The sequence below is a fragment of the Cupressus sempervirens genome, chromosome 8, assembly GCF_028749045.1.
Source record: "Cupressus sempervirens isolate cs-2001-9-10 chromosome 8, ASM2874904v1, whole genome shotgun sequence".
Lineage (NCBI taxonomy): Eukaryota > Viridiplantae > Streptophyta > Pinopsida > Cupressales > Cupressaceae > Cupressus > Cupressus sempervirens.
In genome coordinates this window covers 655,875,372-655,899,314 of record NC_143125.1, presented here as the reverse complement: position 1 = coordinate 655,899,314, position 23,943 = coordinate 655,875,372, and positions in this window count along the sequence as shown.

Below are 23,943 nucleotides of genomic sequence, written 5' to 3'. Positions count from 1 at the left end.
TCATATGATTGAGGATGAAGGGTGTTACAAATTTTTTTTGTTGCTAAGGTCAAGTGAGTTTGGAGAAAATGGGGGGATAAACTTGCATAACTTAAAATCATGGATCATAATACGGATCTTCTAATTTAACTTAACAATATCATATTTCCACATGCTATTAGTAAATATCAATATATTTTTAAATTTGATTGTGTGTTTTCTAGATGCTAAAAAAAAACACAATTGACTCCATAAATATATCGATATTTACTAATTTAACTTCTTGTGAATTACATAAAAGAGTTTGCATAATGTGTTGGACCCTTTAAAATTAAAAGAGTGATAATATCTAAGAAAGAAATTATTTGAATGAAATAAAATTGTTTTATTGGAAGGTTTATTTTTTCTAGAAGTTGAAGTATTTAAAATATTTAATTATACTAAAAAATTCTAGTGCATGTCCATGTAAAATTATGATCTTCCAAGAATAAGTTGAACTATATAACATAGCCTATTTAGAATATACATAACACTCAAGTTCAATATTGATGGTTATTAAACATTAATAAAAATAAGTAATATTTCCACCAAGACCATTCTCCTTTCTACTAGAATATATGGTAGTTATAATGAAGGCTAATGGATGTCATGATATATGAACACTTTCACTAACATAAAGTCAAATAACAATGTCAATTTTTATGCACCTTTCAAAATAGCATCTGATGGGTGATGCGGAAGTCCTCGTGTCACATCACTCACTACTTTAATATCTGTGGGGAATATATCAATGTGAGAATTATCCATGTTACAAAGTTTTCTCCATGTTATGAAGTTTCTTGACAAGCCATTTCATCATGTCACTTCAATAAACAACATTATGGCAAGTGATGCATGGCTTCATCAAGTCCACTATTCAGCAAGACTGTATGTGGCACACATCCTTTCTTATTATGAAATTCAACATTGCCATTTTTGTTTGGTACATTATGGCTTCTTTCGACCTGCTATTCAACATAATTTCCACTACGATGTGGTCAACTTCTCTTTTAAATATTTAGTACTAATCTAATGCTCCTAATTTCTCATGATCAACATTTAAGTATATTGATTTTAAAATTTAGAGTTTGTTTGGTTGCGGGGATAGGAATTGCTTTTTTGGAATTGGATTTTTCTCTCTATTCTTGGTTAGAAAAAAAAAAAAAGAGAATTGCATAGGCCGTATCAATCCCATGCTCCAGTTTCCAAAGAATTTGGTCGCTCGAGATTTGCACTAGCAGTGATAAGATAACTTGGTTTGTCTGTTGGGTTACATTTGGGCTTAAGTGGTGTAGGGAACCTCTCTAATTTTGGTGTTTGGGTTTTTTAGAGGTTAGTTTTGTGTGTGTGTGTGTGTGTGTGTGTGTGTGTGTGTGTGTGTGTGTGTGTGTGTGTGTGTTCTTAATAATCTCCAAGAGCACTTGGAGTGCAACTAGTCCAAATGTAAGAGTCAAGTTGCTCACTAGGTCCTAGGTTGCTCAAAAGTTTCTCATTGAGTCAAAAAGTTGCTCAATAGGTCAAATATGATTAGGGATTAGTAACTGAGGTCTTTGATTATCTAAATAGGTCCTATGTATCTTATCTAGGGTCCTAGAATGGTCCTAGGTGAACCCATTTGACCAAAGGTTCTAAGGAGCCAAAATTGCTCAAAAGGTGCAAAGTTGCTTGAGAAACTCTTACAATTTTTGCAAAAAGTTGCAAATAACAGTTTTGGAGCTTGTAACTATCCATACTCAGGTATATGAGAATGGAAGATCATATTTTCAAAGGTTGGAAGGTTTACCATCAGATTATGCATGTGTGGACCTATTGTACAGACAATTTCTTAAGTTTTACATTGTTTAATGTTGTAGTACTACTATGTACAGATTGACACAAGAGATCAGGCTTAAGTTTTTTGTATTTTAGCTTTTCCTTGTTCTATTATATACTCAAGTTTGGATTTAAGTTATCAAGTTCGCAAGTTGTAGCATTTTCTTGTCGTCTAGTCTAAGAACTTCCTTCACAAGGTTTTTTTCACAACAATGGCTCTAACCTAATCATCCACAGTGGAAAATACATGAAACCTGGTGCGATGTTAGGTTAGAAATTGTACATAGTATTTTTTTTTTTTAATTTGCATATTTAAGGTTGGTTTCCAAACTATGGTTTGATGCCCTAGGCTAACTGCTACGAGTGTGTGAGCTTGGAGAGTTTATGGAAGTTGTTGTAGAGCACACCCATGATCAAGGTTGTTCTAACAAATGGTGTTCCTAGAAGCCCTAGTATGCTACCTCGAATGTGCTAATGGAATGGAAGACTGATTAGTAGTTTGAAAGAAGTTAGAAGCTTTTTAGTGCTGACTGATCTGGAGGCCTAAAAGTTAAGCTAAAAACTTCGGCTTAAGGAAGCATAGGGTTGTTTTTGTTTTGAAGCTCTAAAATTTTGGAATCTTTGAGTGCTAGGAGATGGCTTCTAGATTCCTAAGGTTTTTTTTTGGATTGTTTGGAAGAATCTGAAGTAACGGTGTAAAACGGGGTTACTAGACCTAGAAGATAAGAGGCCTAATTAGGCTATGTGAAGAAATTGAGTTTTCTTTGGTTGTTGTTGTGACTGGAAGTGTTGAATGAGGTTAGGAAGGTTATGGAGGGTATCTACAAAAACAATTGACTCCAATGAAGTGGAAGAAAAAGATCCTAAGTGAGGGTTAGGGTTCTAAGGGAAAGAAGGGCTAGTAGGACTAGTGCCTTAGAAGGGGGATTATGTCTACACCAGACCAACTACATCTAGGAGGCAAGTTGGAGGAAGAGTCATGGGGGCTTGGATTGGTGGAAAATACAAGAAACAAGAATCATTGGATAATTCAAGATTAGCACCTTAATTAGAAGTGGTTATTAGATAGAATCCTAGGCCCTCTCCATCATTAAGGATCACGACATTGGTTATGGAGTTTATGTTGAATCAAACCTTGACTGAGCACATCGAGAAAAGAAATAGTTAACTTCAGATCAATAAGTTTCAAATGTCATAGCAATCAAATTTTGATTTTATTTTTTATTATAATTTGTATTTTTTCTGCATTAGGGTTTCTTCGTCTCTCTTCTACAAACTGAGAATTTATTTTCTTGAGGATTGTGGGGCATGGCAGCAAGGATGAAGTACCCTCATCATGAATGTTTGTAGCCAATTTTCCACTACGATTTGAAACCCTCCAACATTTTTCTCAACATGGACTTTGAGCAAGATTTCCAGAATTCTAAACTACGATGCCACGAGCTATGGATTTATCAGTTGGATGTTGTGAAGAATGTCTCATGGGTGATTTCCAAGTAATTTAATCTATGCTTATAGATCTTGAAAATATTTTTTTAGTATCATAAGTTTGAAGTGGATCTAAAAATATTATCAAATAAGAAAATGTAAAAATGGGAATAGGAATAGCTATTCCAATAACAAGTAGTTTTTGGAATGGACATATGCTCATTTTAGGGGCAAAATGGGAATATGTATTCCTATTCCCAATTATAATTTGGTGCACCAAACAATGAATAAAAAATATATTATAATTTCTTATTCCTATTCCAGTTGTATTCTAATAACTAAACGGGCTCAAGTAATTGTTAAAGTTGGTTCAAGTGTCTATTGTTTTAGATGTTGTAATGGGTGTGATGTTCTCTTCAACATAATTTCATTTTGGCACTTCATTGCTAATTCTTTTATTAGAACTATTGGGATTTTGGGCCTTGTGGAAAAAACTCATTTTAACCCTTAATCAAAAATAATTATTTTCTTATGAATTAGCAATCATCTCGGCAAAATAAGATATGCAGAACTTTAAAGAAAGTATCTCATAGTTCCACACTATTTTATAATTCAAACAATCTATACAAGGAAGGTATACCTTCTTATAGACCCCAAATGAATTTAGGGGAAATTATAAACAAAATCCATTGTAATTTTAATTTTATATAATATGTAAAGGAAGGTATGTCTTCCTAAAGACCTCAGATAGAAAAGAGGCCATTGTAGTAGTCAAGACATTACATCCCAAGTTATATAGGGATTTTTCTTCTCAGTTATATTTTCCCCAATGCCCATACTTTGAACAAGGCATAAATAATTTGTATTATTTTGAAATGATGAATAAAATTGGCAATATACTTTTACCGATCAAAAAAATTATAGACTATATATATAATTTTAGAGGTTGTAACCTCTAAAAACTACCCAATGTAACCTCAAAAACAACATGCAATATCTAATGGATTTGAAATATCAATAAATATGTTTGTGTGTTAAGCAATTATCTTCTTGTCATATTTTATATCTCTATGTGTGGTCTATCTCACCCTTCCTTCCCTAATTTTCTCAAATTTTTACACCCACGTTTCACACTTCTGCCTAACATTTAATACACAATGTTTTTTAAGAAATAGGAAATTTCCAAAGAGCACAATGTTAATATATATAGTCCCACACCAAGGAAATTGAAGGATAACAAGTAGAAGGCCAAAACTTACCAAAAGAGAAAACATAATGGGTTTACATAAATTTGAGTATATGAAGTTTGTATTCCCCAATTACAAATAGTTAATGTGAAAAGATAGTCGACAACTTCCCATGCAACATTGAAAACTCTTACCACATTGATATCTGTAAGAATTTGCCTTAGGACAAGATTCACCCAAGATAATAGAACTCAACACAAGAACAACTATAGACCAAAAATGGATATGATCAATTAATCAGAGTATGTCCTAATACATTGTTCTGTTTAGTATGTACAAACACACTAGGAGTGCCTATATATAAAGGCCTCTTAGGAAGCAACTAGAATGTTTCTAGAAACAACCAGGAGATAAGATAAGCATCATGACAACTAAGCACACACCTTATCCAACATTCTAGATGAGTGGATGATAATGAGAAGGTTGTAGACACCATGTGCATAATTAGGTGCTAACTCCTATGTGGTAGATAACATGTGCATAAAAGAGGTACAAACTCCTATGTTGTCAACATGACAACTCACAAGAGTGCACATACTCCTAGGTGATTAATAAATAAATAAAAAATATGCATTAACCTAAGTAAACTTAAGTAAGTGTAAATAGTAAATACTTATTTTCACCAACACCCCCCCTTAAGTGCAACTTAGGGAAATTCCCTTAAGCTTATGAAAACTAGGATGAAATGCATAATGGGTCCCAGCTACTATTGGAGTTGAGAAAAGCCAACTTCGAAGACGCCCAAGATCACCTGCATGCGAGACCTGTCAAAAAGAAGCCAAGAAGGGGAAGAGCATGGAGCAAGGGAAAACCCTAATGGACATGAGAGAAAATTATGCAAACACAATAAGAAATGTATTTACAATATGCAATATGATATGTGATGTTATGAAAATACAAAGAGAGAGAGGTTGATTATAAAGACCTCATGGAAGCTTGTAGAACAAGCTGGAAGGTGGTAGAAGATAAGGATGACAACTAGAAGGGAACAAACTCCCATGTTGTCATCAACTAACCACAACATGCATTAAATACAAAAGTATTAAATAATTGCATTTACCTAAGTAAGCTTAAGTAAATAGAATATATAATTAATAATTAATTATTTACTCTAACACCCCCCCTTAAGTGCAACTTAGGGAAATGCCTTAAGCTCACAAAACTAAGATGAATGCATAATGAGTCCCGGCAACGAGGCCATGTTAGGTGCCCAAGTACAATGCAAGAAGATGCAACCTCTGTAAATAGGGAAAGAGATAAAACCACGTGAGAGAAACCGTCCCCCAAAAAGAGGTAAGAACCTAGTGAAGAACTGAAGAAGTCTCCAACTAGGGAAATTGTCCCCTAAAACAGGAACAAGGATTGATCATGAAGAAGCAGCATCACTGAAGCATGAAGAAGCCGCAAATCTGCCAAACTGCTGATTAAAAGAACCTCCATGGAAGAAGAAGGCACGAACCAAGCATGTCTATATGGTAGATGATACATCTCACCGAAATGCATAGGTAGCCAGCCACTGCAATCGCCTTGTATATATAATCAACCACTGAATACATAGTTCACACTATCGAACCATTGAAACACGAATGCATTAGAAAAATAGCATAACCCCCCCTTAATGTAGATGGGGTGTGATGACAGTCAACTGAGAAGGTGGGCCAAAGTCTCCTGCAAACGAACCAAGAATGAGGAGAGAGGAAAAGAGGTACAGACACCGATAAAGACACGGTCAAACTGACTCTGCATGGGGCTAATGTCGTGGAAGGGACACTCACTTGACAAAGGGAGAATGCCTAAAATAGCAAACAATAATCCCCCCCATGGTGCTTTATGAAAATAGTGCAAGTACAACTGACTCAAAACAACATTCATGATTCCCGGAATGCAAAAGTGACACTTTATCTCAGTGTGAAATAAAAAAGTGCTTCAAAATGATAGCTACAATGATCAAAACTAAAAAAGAGCTGCAACAAAGGAAAGTACAGCCGAAAAAAAACAAACCATGCCAAGAAAACGATCCTCGGGCCTAAAACACTCAAAATATCAACCATAGAGCAAAACTGCCAAAACTATGATAGAAAGAGTAGAGGCCAAAAACTAAGGACAAGGATTGCATTTCTGAAAAGGTGACAGAACCAGCTTTCCAAAAATATAAAGTTTTCAAAAAACTGACATGGGACGAAAAAGATATGCATGCCGGAGTCAAAAAGAGGACTTCAGACTTCAATAGAAAAAATGAGCAATAAAAAAGCATCAAAACCTAAAAATACCTACGCCAAAGTCTCTGTCTTGGAACCATCTTTCTGGCGCTTCTTTCGGATCAGAAAAATACCTTCGTATGCAAAAGTTATGGCCAAAAAACCACAAGTAGGTCTACAAGAGAATTTGAAGGAGAGTGCAAGCAAGGATGATGACACAGCGATGACATCATGCTGATTTCAGCAAAGCCCGTGATTAAATTTGATAGCTTGGAGGCCTTCACCACAAAAAGGATGCCAGGTGGCATCACCACATGGTAGGTATGGATGATGATGTGGCTGGTCCACGTGGCAGTGTGCCACGTGGTGCCCAGGCCACGTGTCACCCCTGTTGGCGCTGACTCAGCAAAATGTTGCTGACTGCTGACTGTGTTGTTTCCGCGGGCGCTGACGTGGGCTGGTGACTGGGACACGAGCAAAGGAGCCGACGGAGGTGGCTGCAAGGGCGGCGAGACGAAAAATAGCACCGGCAGAGATTGCTGAAGGGCGGCCGAATTGAGGCCGAGGTTGCAGAACCCGCGGCGATGCACTGCAACGGCTGCAGATGGAGGCGGCGGATGGTGCGAGGGTTGGGCCGCGACAGCGCGGTGGTGGCCGCTCAGTGGCTGGCCCTTATAACTATTTTTTAAATTTTATTCGCTCAGAAATCTGTACGATCCGTATGGAAATGACCTGCAACAAAAATTTTTTTTTGCCTCCCGGAGCTCTGTCTCCAAAAACGACAAGCTTTATATGAATCCTAACTGCAAACGGCCTTTCGAATCCAATGGTGATGTCCGTTTGGGCTGAAAGTGCTCCAAAAATTTTCTGATCCCTTGATTTGAAGAAAAATTGCACAAACAAACTAGGGTTTGTGACTTCAAATCACGGCTTCAAAATTTCTTCAACCAAGTAGCAGTAGGAAGGCTCTGATACCATGTTGGAGTTGAGAAAAGCCAACTTCGACGATGCCCAAGATCACCTGCATGCAAGACCTGTCAAAGAGAAGCCAAGAAGGGGAAGAGCATGGAGCAAGGGAAAACCCTAAACGGACATGAGAGAAAATTATCAACAATCACATAAGTATCAACAATCACACCAACCTATGAAGATTGATCATGCACAGAATGGGCATAAGGGTCAGAGTGGGCCCTCGCAACAACTATAGAAGGATCTTCCTCAGCAAAGAGAAGCAATAGATCATCAAAGAAGTCTTACAAATCTATTGTGTGTGACTCCAAGAACAAAGCTAAAATTTTTGGTAAAAAATCATCACCTGGAAGACCATGTGTACCCTATTGTGTTGAAGTACATGAATGTGTCACTGTGGCAATGAATGAATTATTCACCTGAAAAAGAAGACAAATATCATCTAAGATGTCTCCCATATCTTCAATTTGAGACTCCATGAACAAGCCTACAAGGACTGGAAAGAATTCATCACATGAAGGTAGAGTAGGAAGACATAAAGGGTCCTACCGCACTGAATTCGAAGCATCTATGGCTAGAATAGGATCAGTAGGAGCAATAGGAGCTGGAGGTGTGATCTCATCTAAAGAGGATACAGCTACAACTAGAGGTAAGATATCTTCTAGGAAAGGAGGAATGTTTGGATCTCCATACTTCTCCCAAAGATACATCCAATAATCATGTGGAGGCCATATCTTGGAAACTAGCTTAGAATAATCAGAAGAAGAGAGATTGGTAAGAATGATAACAATCACTCAGCCAACTGATGGTTGTTCTTCATTAGAGATTAGTTAATTGGAACATAAATAAGGAAATACTTCCTTATGCTCTCTTCTAAGATGATCAAGAAGTGTATCACTCTATGTGTGATAGTTTCATTTTGTCAACCTAGGTCTAATGCCATTCTGAAATGTGAAACACTACTCCTCTATGAGATCAATTAATGAACCCCCAAAGAATCAAAGAAACACACCCCCCCCACCCTGAAAAAGATGCTTTGGCACTTTAGAAGTAGTGCATCTACAATAGGCTACTTGTCAAAATGAACAATGTAGACTTCTGATTTTGACTGTTGCAACTACCTTTTGAGGCCTAAATCTAGAACTAAGCATTGTAGCTCAAAGATACAACAATTTTGAAAAGAAATGAAAGCAATACAATGCAAAAAAGGCCCTAGTTCTTAAAGTGAGATTATTGTCCACACAACCCTAGAATCTAACTATAGATTTGGAAAGTAGACAAAAAAAAATGCACTTTCAAAGAAAATAAAACTTGAAAAGGAGTCTAGATGAGCCTGTACAGAGCGTTTCAAGTTGTAAAATGCAAGATTAAATAGGTATAGTCACCAAAAGATGAAATTTTTGACAAATCCTTGTACCAAAACTAGAAAATAACACCACCACTAGAAAATTTAGGAAATTCTACCCAATTTAAAAAAAAATACACCTGAATCAGAGTTTGGATGTCCGAGTTATGGGCTCGCAAAGTCAGGCTACCAAATTGAAAAGCAATTTGAAAAGGAGTCTGGAAGAAAAATTGTGTCTAAATTTAACGGTCAAACGACCATCACCGTAGTTGAAAATTCCATGGATTTGATGGTCAGACGATCATCAAATTTAACATAGGTAAATGCTGACATCAGCAAAAAAATGGGCCACCTACTGATGTGTCAGATGACTAGGCCATCTGTATGGTACGGACTGTACACGTAGCGGTATAGATAGCTCATGTGGTTGTACGACAGGGTTGTATGTTGGGTCTACGTGGCACTTACAGCATGTGCTTGGTGACATGGAGACTTGTCTGATGTGTGTCCAATGTAAAAGTGAAGCATGGCAAAGCAAGGATGCGGTTGCAAAATTGATACTCATCAGAAGTTGTAAAGAGCGGTGGTTGGAGAACTAGTACACGTGCCAAAAATTAAAAAGTGCAATCACCGAAAGTCCACTAAGCAGAATTCTAAAAATACATTGGAAATCCTTGATACACCAAGTTGTAATGTGCATTGCCAAATTCCTAAGTGCAACCAAGGTCAGGGTTTACGACGTCAGACAGTGCACGAGGAACCTTAACTTGCCGAAGTTATGAACTTGTGTGATGGCTGGATTTTGGATTATTGATCCCACATTGAGCATGGGGATGGACCAAGGCAATATATATTGTAAAGCCCGTGCATACAAAAGAAATCTCGCCAGTTGATGTGGAACTCGCTAGCCAAAACTTGAGGCACAATAGGAGTATGAACTTAGGTGCTGGTCGGTAATGTGATGTGTGGTCAGATTTGTCTGCCAAAAAAATGGAATATACCTTGTAAACAAATGGAATATTCCATGTGCAGGGCCAAGAGCTCACAGCCCAGTTCTGCTAAAAAAAAATTTCTACTATCTGCCCGATGGGCAAAAAAAAATTCAAACTAATACAAATGAAAATAATTGCAAAGAAATAAAATTGTAGACTCAAATAAATTCGTTAAATCTACAAAAAAAGACCATACTCAAACTGCAAATCGGGGCCTATGAGTGCCAATTTGCAAAAAAAATTGCCTCACAGTTGACTTTGGGCTAGGGTAGCTGAGTTTATAACCAATTTTTACTGAATCAGCATTCTGGACACAATGGCGAGCTCAGATCTGGCTCTAGACACCCCCAATTTCTGCAATACTCTAGAGTTGGGCTATGGTCCTGAAGCAAGATGATGGTCTTGAACAACTTTGTGAAGAGGAATTCTCCAAGAGCTCTGATACATTGTAAGAATTTGCCTTAGAGCAAGATTCACCCAAGATCGTAGAACTCAACACAAGCACAACTATAGACCAAAAATGGATATGATCAGTTAATGAAAATATGTCCTAATACATTTCTCTATTTGCTATGTACAAACACACTAGGAGTGCCTATATATAAAGGCCTCTCAGGAAGCACCTGAATCTCTCTAGAAACAACCAAGAGATAAGATAAGCATCATGACAACTAAGCACACACCTTATCCAACATTCTAGATGAGTGGATAAGAATGAGAAGGTTGTAGACACCATGTACTTAATTAGGTGCTAACTCTTGTGTTGTAGACAACATGTGCATAAAAGAGGTGCAAACTCCTGTGTTGTCAACATGACAACTCACAAGAGTGCACATACTCCTAGGTGACTAATAAATAAATGTATTAACCTTAGTAAACTTAAGTAAGTGTAAATAGTAAATACTTATTTTCATCAACAATATCAAATGAAGGAAGAAGGCATTCAAGCTATCATCATGTTTGAATTAAGTCAACAAACTGTACATTCCACAACAATCTCAAGATTCTTCATTATGTTTAAATAGGTTTTGTACAACCTTCTTTTCATCAAAAATGTAATTGATGAAGTTTGGAGATATTCATATTCGCACTAGAATATTCGAAGTTTAGGAAGGAAGTTATTTCTTTACTTTTCTATTGTTTTTCTTTTTTATTGATCATTGAAAAGTTCTTTTTTAGTTTTCTAGTATTTTTCCTTCTTAAATTTTTATTTTACAATTATTTACATTTAGAATTTTATTTAAGATGTAAGGCATATTGTGTTTATGCTTTGTCATTCTCTATGCCCATCTAAATCAAGTCTAGAGATATATCAATTTCTAATATATATTTTTCAAATATTATAGTTTGATACTTACATGTGATGACAAGTGACTTCATAGATTACTCATTAACTATTTTAATTAGATTAGTTAAGACGTACACTAGTCTAATTGTTATATTATTATTTTATTAGTAATCTTATTTTAGAAGAGTTAATTTCATTTAATTCAATTATTTTAAAAACTAGTTAAACTATTAGAGTTTATCATGTATATTATGTTAGTTAAATAGTGATGTCTTGTTAGTCTATAATAATTATTAATACTTTACAAATCAAATATAACATAGAGTAATAGAGAAAGCCAAGATGTCTGGCAGCAGCATCTCTAACATCGAATAAGAAAGCTACATTTCTCTTATTTATAACTTTTTAGCTTCATTTGGTACATTTTGAAGGCTTCTAGCATATTTGAAGTGTGCTCATTTTAGAGTCATATACAACTCCATCTACGCTCAGTCTCACCGGATGTTCTGCGGCCACCGGCGGTACCTCTCTAACCTCTGTCCCCACACGATGAGCGATATGCTCGAGCTGCTTGTCCACGTCTCTACACATGCAAACATAACATTGAATAAAAATTAGGCTGTAATAGTTCACCTTATTCTGATAAAATATTTTTAAAAAATTGCAGAGGATGCATTGATAAATTGAAGGTAGTAAGTAGTACTCACTCCTTGCTCTCAACGATGTGGCCAACATTAAATGAAACACAGTGAAGCGCCTCCTTCCACTCCAAAATCTTTTTCGAGGCATATTTTTTATTCTTTACATGTCGATCAATTGCATGAGCACAGGCTCCTTTAGCATACCGGACATCCCCTGGCTCAATATAATAGAAAATAGGAACAATTCTAGCGCCTGTCTCGAGCATAAGTGTCAGCTCTGACAAACACTAGGGGGATTGTGCATATCTCTTGGAAAATATAGCTATATGAATCTTAGCACTGCTTAGTGCTTCTTCTATTACACTAGATATGTGATCCCCCAATCTAAGCTCTTTGTATCCAGAAAGACCTTCAGTCCCATGTCCTTAAGCTTGTTATAGATAGGTACGGCCAGTGAACGCTTAACATCATGTCCGCGATGATTAATGTGTACATCATAACGGACATCTCTCGTAGGCCTTGCGTATATTCCACCAGAAAGAAATGCCAATTTACCCCGTGGGTGAATGGTAGGACGAGTGTTACCTAATTTGAATTCTTGAGCCTCTTTACCTTCTTTCGTTACCAAATCCGCCATCATCCTCATGAGCATGTCCTCGTCGCTAACATATTCAACAACAAAGGAAACATAATAAACTTCAGAGTTTAAGATATCGAAAAAAAAGGTCTGTGAGCCTGAAAATGAGGAAGGAAACATGCAAAGAATGTATCAACAAGAACTTGTGTTAACTTACTCCTTGCTATTGACGATATGACCCACATAGTACGAAGCATGGAGAAGTGCTTTCTTCCACTCCTCCAGCTTCTCTGAGTTATGTCTACCCTTGTCTTGGTGCCGGCCAAATGCCTCACCGTAGCTTCCCTTTCCATTTCTTATATCATCTGGCCAGACATGGTAAAAAATGGGAACAAACTTACTGCCTTCTTTTCCGCTAATCAACGAAAGCTCTCGCAAACACCACTTGGACGTTGCATAGTCCTCTGAGAATATAGCTATGTTAAGCCAAGTACTCTTTATTACTTGTTCTAGTACACTAGGAAAGTGGCCCCCCCACGTAAGCTCTTCTGAATCCAGAAAAACCTTCGGTCCCATTCCTGTGAGCATTTTATAGATAGCTGTGGCGAGTGTACTTTTGACATCAGGACCCCGATGGTTAATAAATACATCATAGTCAAGCTTTTTCACAAGCATTATAGATCCACCCGAAGAAGATGTAGTGGCTGCAAATTCTTCACCCTGTTGTTGGATGCTTGAACTAGTCTTAGCCGGTCCTACAAATTCTTGACACGTGTTTCTCTCTTTCGCTACCCACTCTGTAATTGCCTTCAGCAGCATGTCTTCATCCCTGGACACATTCGACAACGAATAAAACAGAGTAAACGTCACAAGTTATATGGATAACTGAAGTCTATGAGCCTCAAGATAAAAGAATGCATCGATTAGTAAACGCTTAGTGCATCTGGTGGAGAGATGCGTACTTAGTACTCACTCCTTGCTCTCAATGACCGGACCTACATAATGTGAAACGCTGTAAAGAGCTTTTCTCCACTCCTCCAGTTTCTCAGAGTTGCGTCCAACCTTGTTTGGGTCAAATGCATAGCCTCCTTTTACATACCGTACATCATCAGTCTTAACACGACAGAAAATGGGAACAATTTTAGTGCCTAATTTACCCCTGTTGTGCATGGACGACAGCTCTTCTAAGCACCGGTCGGATTGTGCATAGCCCTCTGAAAATATTGGAATATAAAGCCACGCACTCTTAAAAGCTGCTTCTACTTGTTCATCCCCCAAATCGAGCTCTTCCGAATTCAAAAATACCTTCAGTCCCAACGCATCAAGCTCTTTATAAATTGCTCCGCCCAGACGATGTTTAAAATGATTGATAAATACATCATAGCGCGGGAAATCTTTCACAGGCATCGTGGATGCACAAGAAGCAGATGTAGATGGTGGAAATTCTTCAAAGTGTTGGTAATTTAACCGAACACCGCCACAAAAGAAAGATAGAAGATCGACAAGGCAATAAAGTATTCTGGATCCACTGGAAGTAGATGAAGATGGTCAAAATTTCTCATCCAGTTGGGGCTTGTGTGGGTTAGAAGTAGATGCCATGATATTAGATGCAAGCGGACACAACTAAGGTTGAAAAAAGGGGCTGTCCTACGGGAAAATAGTTTTCGTTGATGAGGTGAAAAGGAGTGGGTGCATATAAAAGATCAGGAGAGGGATAAGTAATGAGAAATAAAAGTGGGACTAAACGCGTAGACTGCGTGTATTGCTGAGGTAACCCCGCGGAAGAAACGAAGAAGCATCACAGAGTCTTACTAAGAGAGTTAGAGTGACTAGTTGAGGACAGCTGAAGGACTTCTTAGAGCCTCTGCTATTGCGTAATTCCCAAACCTTCCTTTTCCTAAGCAACCTCGAAGCGAGCACCTTGAGTAAGACAATAGGCCAATGTCTATGCTGGCATGAGGGCGGCAATTTCCTGCTTTTACTAATTTAATTAAAAATCAATTTAGAATTATATCTTAATTTCAAATTTTAAGTCGACTGGTGAAGTTGAATGTTGAATGGCTCACAAAAAGTCCACCAGGGATCAAATCTTGCTGAGTGCAAGGCTCCAACACTATAAGGAACGAGGCCGAGATTATGCCCTGGTGATTTTGAAAGGGTGGATGCCCCTCAGTCCTTGCCTCTAAGCCAAAGATGTTTCAGGCACGTGTGGGTCCGTATCATGTTCCTAAATCTTCAAGTGGTAGCCTTCGCTGGTTGGTAGTTTGCAAGCCTCATGCCTCACTAGGTTGCCTCGCAAGTCTGAACCTTCCATCAAATTTATTTTTTAACAATAAAATTTAAAATTTAAATTTAACTAAAAACTATGTTTTGATGATGACATAGACATCATGGTAGAAGAGACCTCCTATTACTAGTTTTGTGATAGATAATTTTTAATTATTGTTTTTAAAGAGTTCAAAAAAAGAGATGTAGACAAGAGACGCAATGCGTCATAGTTCCTACCTAACGCATAATGGTTGTAGAGGTGTAGATGAGTGAGAATAAGGTTAAATAGTTCTAAATTAACATTGTGAATGCATTAATTTTTGCCTAGAAATGCACTTGTGATCTGATAGGATGGCTCATATTTTGTTATTAAATTCTCGTCTTAGAAGTGCAGTTGTGATCTGAAAGGATGACTCATATTTTGTTGTTAAGTTCGCGTGTTATATTATTGTATGTTTGGGCATTTAAGCCTAATAATAAGAGGCCAAAGTCCCCAACTATGTATTATTCTCATCTTAATTATCAAAAGGATGTCACACTATTTTTAATCATTAGATAGAAATAAATAGTAGTATAGAACAATAACAACATAAACATATATGTAAAGGAAAAACCGATAGAGAATATATAGGAGGAAGAGGAAGAGAGATAAAATAGTAAGATAGAGCGATACAAACATAAGTTGTGTGTGTGTGTGTCTGTGTGTGTGTGTTTGAGAGTTTGAGAGAGAGAGAGAGAGAGAGAGAGAGAGAGAGAGAGAGAGAGAGAGAGAGAGAGAGAGAGAGTATTAAATATAATTATTTTTCTTAATAAAACAAATAGTCAAAATAAAATCATGGTTATAATGAAAAATTAAAATATATTATATTATAATTAATGAAACTAAGAATTTAATTTTTATATTAAAACTCACATTTGTCAAAAATGAAATGTATTGAAATATAAAAATATTTTATAAGTAAAACTAATTGTTTAATTTTACATAGTTAGAGAAGATTTACTATTTAATGTTTTGTATTTCCAATTTTTTCATAAAAGTAAGTAATTTTTAATTATGAAATAATATCTATATAATTTAATAAGTACATTTGTAAATAATAAATAGATGTAATACATATAAATTTGATGTTGATGAATAAATATTATGTAATAAATAAGAAATAAAATATAACTATTTAATTTTAATACATAGTTTATAAAAACTCAATAATAATTTACATATCTTTTAGAATTGAATTATTTCTTTCTTGTGGTTATTTCCTTTAGTATGTTTTTTTATGTAAAATATAATTATTAATTTAATATTAAAATATATATTTAAGTTTTAAATATATTTAAACTAAATGATAATTTGTTTAAATATAAAATATTAATAATAATAAATGATATAATTTACAAATTGTAACACTTATCAATTATACATATTACAAACACTATTATAAAATATAATTAAAAAATTAATATTATTTAATTTATTTTTACAAAAGTAAAATAATAGTATAATTTAACTATTTTTATTAAAAAATTAAAATTTAAAAAAAATTAGAAATTCAAATACAAAGATATAACATATTAAAAAGAATTAATATTGATTAGACATGTTGTGTGAGGTGGAAGATAAAATGATTGAAAAAAAAAAATCATATCTACTTGTCATAAAAATAAAGTTGTAATTAATACATTCATTAATGCAAGATGAAGTTGTTAGAAAATATTTATATTTTTGTTCAAGAAAATTAATTTTCTCCCCCACCGAAAATAGTATGAACCAAAAGAATGAATGGAAAATGTGATTTATCAAATAATGGAAAATTAAAAAAAGATATAAACATTTAAAGTTTCCTATAATCTTGTAAATTCTTTGATTTGATTGGTCAGTGTTAATATGATATTAACATGATATGAATGTGCCATAGCAGGAACTAATAATGCATGTACATTTATTAATAGTTAAAAGATGACACAAACTATAACTACCTCCACTTCACCTCTTTCGTAGCCTTTTTTTTTAATTCAATCATATTAGCTAAAACTATATCAAATAGAAAATTAGTGGATACAACATGTTATACGATGTAGCTTTTGCTGTGAACTCAGCTTCGCCTAGAACTCATTGACTTTTAAACACCATATGTAAACTAAAACTAATCAGCACATATTAATGAATAGCATGTTGTTGTGGTTTTCCTTTGGCTCTGCGTGAGTTATTATTGGGAGGCATGTACAAACACAGCTTTGGAGCAGAATAGACATTTCAAAAGTCCCTTCTTTATTTTTATTTTTATTTGTTTTGTTTGAAGCAAGCATGGCTTGCATTCCAAGGCAACGGCTGACATAAAGTTATGGAATGATATAATTAATGCGAAAAGTTGATGGTGTAGAAAGCATGCATGTGATGAATGGTCGGTGAGAAATATAATTTTATGAGTGAATTTTATAAAACTTAGTGGTGGATTGGGCAGTTATAGATGTCGGTGGTGACAGCACTTGGGAGGTGGGCATATGGCAAAATAATCAATTTTTTTCTTCTCTTTTTACTTGGATATAAAAAGAAATGGGATGAATTAAATGTCGGTGGGCAATAAAAGGGCCCATCTTAACTTTTTCAACTCTCTAAAGGTAGCTTTATGTGTTTCGTCACTTCCTTTAATTTGGCCACAAGTCATGTTTGGTGTGTTTTTTTAATGAGCCCATGTGCTCTGTTTTTATATTGAGAATTCCTATAGCATAAACTTGGCTTACAATGGAATAGTTGAAAATTCCTACCGAGCTTAGAGTTGTGACACATAAACTATATGACTAGGTCATTGCTAAAATCAGAACTATGACAGGAATGTTAGAGAGCCTTGGTAGTGATGTAGGGGTCAAACAGGGGTGCCCCCTTTTACCAACCTTGTTTGTGTTATATATTGATAAATTAGAAGAATGTTTAGATAAGGACAATGGTGATGGGGTTCAACTAGCTAATTATGTGAATAACTTGTTTTTATATGTGGATGACCTCATTTTAATTGCTAAAACAATAGATGGTCTAAGAAAACACTTGAAGGCACTTGAGGCCTTCTATCAAGTGGTCAAGATGCAAGTGAACAATAGCAAAACCAAGGTGATGATTTTCTCTTTGAAAAGAAACAAGAGGTAGGGAAAATGCTTTCATTTTCAATGGCAACCCATTAGAGATTGTGGATGAGTACAAGTACCTTGGAATTGACTTCAACAACAAAATAAGTTGGGAAACATGTAGCTTGCAAAAAGAATTCAAGGAGGATTGAAAGTATTGTACTTTATAAAATAAATGTATAGCAATGTGAAATTATGTGATTTGAAAATTAAAAAGGTGTTCTTTGGTTTGTTAGTTACCTGGGCAAGCCTTTATGGTTGTGAGATTTGGGGCAGCAACATGTCTAATAAAAAATGGAGACAAGCAAAAAGAATTCAAAAATCCTTAATCTTCAATAGTCTCAAAATTAAAACAATGGTTCTTTATGAGATCCTATTTGCGAAAATGGGCACTTTCCCTATAGAGGCCTCGCAAATGATTTGATTACTATCCTATTTAAAGAAGGCCCAAAGAATGGAAAATTGTTGTTGGGATAAGTTCATCACAAAAGAAAGGTTGGATAGAAGAAATAACATGTGGATGAAGAAAAAAGTTAAATGGACATAAAAATGGAATCTTAGTATGCATGAATACCCAAAATAACAATGTTGGAATTAAAAATTCATGAAGGAAAAATATAGGTGTCACATGATCACAACAAAATGTTTGGAAAAGAGACTACTATATAAAGAATTTAACCCAATGTGAGCCCATGAGAAGAAAGCATATATAAGAGAAAATATCAAATGTAGAGCTAAAATGCTCATAGCGTAGCTTAGGACAAGCTCTCATCATTTGAGATGTGGAACAGGTAGATGGAGGATACCTAAGGAAGAATGTGAAGAGAGAGTATGTATTTTCTGCAATATAGGAGTGGTCGAAACCAAGCAACACTTTCTCATGGAATGCCCATCATACAACACCATCCACTTCAACTATTAGGATATGCTAGAAATTGGCAATTTAGGTACTCTTTTTGAGGAAACAGAGTTGGACATGACAACAAAGTTAGTGGTCAACATTCATTATCAAAGGCCGGTCTTAAAGAAGCAACTTCGAAAGACTTAATATTCTTGCATGCTTTATCTTAAAGGGATTCTTGTCTTTTTTCTAATGGGTACCATAGACTTCTTTGACCTCAAAAATGTTATTAAATTCATTCATTCACTTGAAACGTATATTTGATTTTCATTGCAATAGTAGCATTGGTCGTAAATCTACAAGATGTGATCCTAATGATCTATTTCATCACCAATCTTCCTAATAAAACAACCATTTATAAATTTGATTATCCAAAGAGTAGAGGCATACAAAATTTTTTTAGAGTATTTAAGAAAAATCAGGGTAAAACATGCACCATGAGAAAAGATTTGTAACTATCATAAAATTCTCAAACAATTATTGTCAATTTCTAGTTTCAAACATATTGTTATAACTGAACTAGCATGACAGGTGTGCTAGCTTTTCAACTGACATAGAAAAGGAATCTCAAGAAAATTGTAACTAATATATTCCTATTCATATAATCAATTTCATAGTTGGTTGGAGAGACAACAATATACTTTAACTTGATTAGCACAACACGCATGCCAACTTTTACTACAACAAAATTTTGTGGAATAAGAAGCAAAAGACCAAAAAGTATGAGAATAGAAGATTGAAAATTATAGTGTGTTGAACTTAGATTTTTCGTATACATTTTTAAGGGGATCCCAATGTCCATAGTTTGATAAAAAAAGAGTACACTTCCATTTTAAAAAGGTAAAGCATGCACTACAAGCAAGGAATACTGTAAAACTTGATATTATAGATAATTCTTAGTCTAGTCTAATGAAATAAAGAAAATAATTCACAAATTTGTTGCTTTTTTCCCTTCTTAATGCCTTCCAACTCATTTACAAGATGTCATAGTGAAAGTTGCATATGGGCCAATGTATTTACGTTCTCTTAATATGATTATATAGTGATAATTAATTTATTAATTTTTAAAAAAAATGTTTCTTATTTTTTTACTACCAAGTGTGCATTGGTATGTAATAGTTATGGCGAAGTATTGTGAAAAATTGACCAAACTAAATTTGTGTATCGTTTTATACATTTGTGTAATACATTAATTGAATTGATAGGTCATTTAGCAAATGATATTTATTTTTAACAAAAAATATCATATTGGAGATGAGGTAGCTTCAAATTAACTTCTTGGGTTCTAAGCATTGCTCAAACAAAACTTTAGAAATACGAAGGTAATCATGCTCAATTACCAATATGTCCATGTTGTGTTTTCAATATGGAGGGAGGACAGAGAGATTTCAGGAGGGAGAGAGGAGTAAAGAAAATAGAAAAAAGATACTAGATGGAGATGTGTTGGTAAACAGATTTGTCACAGTAGAATTGCCCAACAGAGTGTGTGGCAAACCGTTCACAAAAGTTGGATAGGCCCTTAGTATGCAGCCTTCCTCTGCATTTTGAGGGGCAGCTCCCTCGTATGATATAATTTTTTTAAAGATTTTTTTGATTAAAGAATCTAAAACTTCAAAGTTCAGGAGAAATTCATTCAGGACAAATGCACCACACGCCCTCACAACCTTCTTCGGTAAACAAAATCAATAACAGAGGTGCTCAAGAGCTACGCTTGAAAGCAACCAGTATTATTAAGCACATTCATTATCATTTGTAAACACTCGCATAGCACCATGAGAATGTCTACTACAGCGTATAACAATTTGGATTTTAAAATAAGAAACCCAAAGCATATCTCATTTCATTCCCTTGTACCAAGAAAGCAATAGAGATTTTTCAATTCAGAGATAAAAAGTGTACATACTTTCTAGAATTTATCCCTAGATCAAAATTTCAGCATAGTGTTCCCTTATTTTTCCAACCAAAAAGTCCCTTTTAAAAAGCCAAAAGGCATCCTTATATAGACATAGAGGTTAATAACTACCTCTTGGTGGTTAATAACCACCTCCAAAATACGTAATTTTGGAAGGTTAATTAACCTCAAGAAAATTAACCTATACAAGGAAACTTGCAAAAACAAAACTTTAGCTAGAGTTCCTAAAGATATTTACATATACAATCACGGATTCTCCTAGCTACTAACTCTATCTACCTGAACACAATTGATCTATCCCAAGAAGCCCTGTAAGCATCTAGGATAATCATCATTGATTCATAGTTTGAAATGAACACATTTTCCATCTTGAGTTTGGCTGTGAATTATCTATCTTGAATTTCTTCTGACTCTTGTCGATAGGCTGAAATGTTACAATCTCCTAGCGTGACTGCAACCAGGCTAAGCTTCATCATAGTTTCAGCATCTGATACACGGTTCTCTATTTCTAAATGAATCTGAACACTGAAGGAATCAAGGAGAAACTGACAATCAACATGCTGAAGATCACTTACTGGCACCCCACCTATGATAGTAGAGATTAATTCATCTATACTTTTTGTTTTCAGTTGCTCCAAAGAGGCTATTAGCTTTTCGAACTCAGTGATCCCTTTGCTGATGTTTATCACCTTCCAACCAACACTTTTACTCCAGATATGTGTTTGGTTGTCACTTGGATCAGCAATAATTTTCTCAAGAAGTAGGGTGCTCATATCTAACTTGGCCATTTCTTTTAATTCATCAACTACTTTTTCCTAGTTGGATTTATGTTCCTTGCTACTTTCCAACTCCTTATAAATTTTTTGTATCTGTGCTATGGCTTTCCCATATATCTCTTTTACCCCAGTTATAAGTTTTGAAGCATCCTCTATCATCTTGTTTATCCAAGCTTCGATCATCATACTATGCGACTTGTGTTTGTTGATTCTTTCAACAACATTATGATCCAAAATACCATCAGGACCTGCGACGGAGTGACCACGGCTTGGGCATTAGAAGGATTGCTAATTGAATTAATATAAGCTACCATCATCTCAACTTGTTCTTTGAGTTGCTCCTTGGCTCTTTTCTCTTCCTTAGCCCTTTGCAACATCTGAGCAGCAATCACTTCAAAATTTTGAAACTCTCTTTCTGCATTAGAAGGACCAAGGTCAACCTTTTCTAGAATGAAATCTGATTCAGATGCTTCACCAACATTCTTTTCAATTATAGGTTTGGCCAATTCCACACACAAGTTGCCTAAAGTTTCATCAATAGCTAACCTGGACATCACCTTGGTCTTTTTCACCTTAGGAGGCTTCTGAAGAATACTAGAGATCACATCAAACGGAGGTGGGATCATTTGAACAACTTTCTTCCTCTTCTGAAGACTGTTCTGGAACCATGAATGTGTAATTTTTGAAGATTGTACATCACTTGTCACATTTTCAGCAATCATCATTAAGTCTTCTGAATTAGATAACGGGTTATCTAATTGTGTGATTTCTATTAATGGCATATTAGGAGGAGAGAGACTCAAATGAGGAATCACTGCATCATGAGGGGATGTAACAGGGACATGTGATTAGGCAATTTTAGGAGTTCTTTGATCTTTTTCACTGGATTCATTCCCTTCCTGATTCATTTTACCTTTCATTCTTGTCCTTTTTCTTTTGACTATAATCTTATCTAGTTGATTCAGATCTTCATCCCGATCTTGAGCACCAATATCCAGTTGTTGCATCTTCTCACTAGAAGTTGCCTCTATCGCCATCTGAGATGATTCTCCTTTATTATTTCTCCTCTCTTTACCTTGAAATTCACCAGTTGCTTTTTCAGCTTTGACTTTACTGATCTAGTCTCTTGTCCTTTTAAGAACAAAGGCAGTCCTTTCCTTCAAGCTTTTTAACTCTGGAATTGACCAATCAATAGGAGGGAGATCTAGCAATTCAATTTTCTCATAATAGTAAGGATCAACCAAAGAAACCTCATTTTCATCTACACCTGTCACATCAATGTCCAACTTGAAGTCTATCACCTGTCGTACTGTAAGCCGCATCCAATCTCTCTTCCTGACTTCGAAGTCATTTCACAATCCTCCCAAAAGTCTTCTAGAGTCGAGAAGTGACCAAGATTGGGATTTAACTTTAATCCATTCACTGCATAGCCCTTACTGTCATAAGGGAAACTTATTGTGTAAGGATGCAAATTTATTGCGGCAATAGATCTTTCAATGTTCCTGGCATCTGATGCACTATCACAACTATAATATTCGATGCCAATAGGAAAAGCTATTTCATCTATCCTCCTGTTCTTTCAAAGTTTATTGATTTGGCTAATTTGCCTGCACATTTCAATTAAGACCAGTTTATCATCAACAAATCTAGGTAGCATTGGTGGACAGCCATCATACGTAGCTAACCTGATATAAGTAAACTTCGAGAATTGTATGAAAATGCTTGCATATTTTTGTACTTTAATCGCTGCTTCTAGTGAAATTTTGAGTCTGATGTTCCCTTGAATTTCCCTTACAGTTAGCATGGTGAATGTGCCATTCACTCTTCTAAAATGGTGTAGGCTATTATTATACTAAATTTGAGGAAGATGATTATAAATGATGGAGGTGTCATCATAAACGTCCTACTGGTTAAGTCCTGACCAACTCTTGGTGCTTGCGATAGCATAGAAAAGATATGAAGTCATATAAAAGTAGTCATTTTCTTGAAGTCCCATGAGCTGTCTATGTAGTCAATCACTAATAATTTCAGCCCAATCAATATGTTGTTTTCCTTCACAGATCATGTTGATAAATAGGAACATCCAACCTTCAAACTCGTGTGAGTCCCGAAGACCAACGATCCTTCTTAGTAGGGTCACCATGTTTGCCACATCTTCTTTTAATAGTGACGTGTGAATAGATTTTCCTAATTGAGATTTCCCTTTTCTTGGTTGCGAGAACCATGACCTGGCAATGGTGTTTAGACATTGAGTCTGTTTTGCAGTAAAATACTCTTTGGCAGTTCTCAGATTGATGTTAGCATATTGCATCTGGGTAGGCAATCGGAAAAAACTAGCAATAGAGGCAGGATCTAGATAGACAATTACTGTATTGTTCGATGAAATAACTTTTCTAGTATCCGGATGGTAATCTTTCATGCATTCCAATACCAAGTCTGGGCACTGTGCTG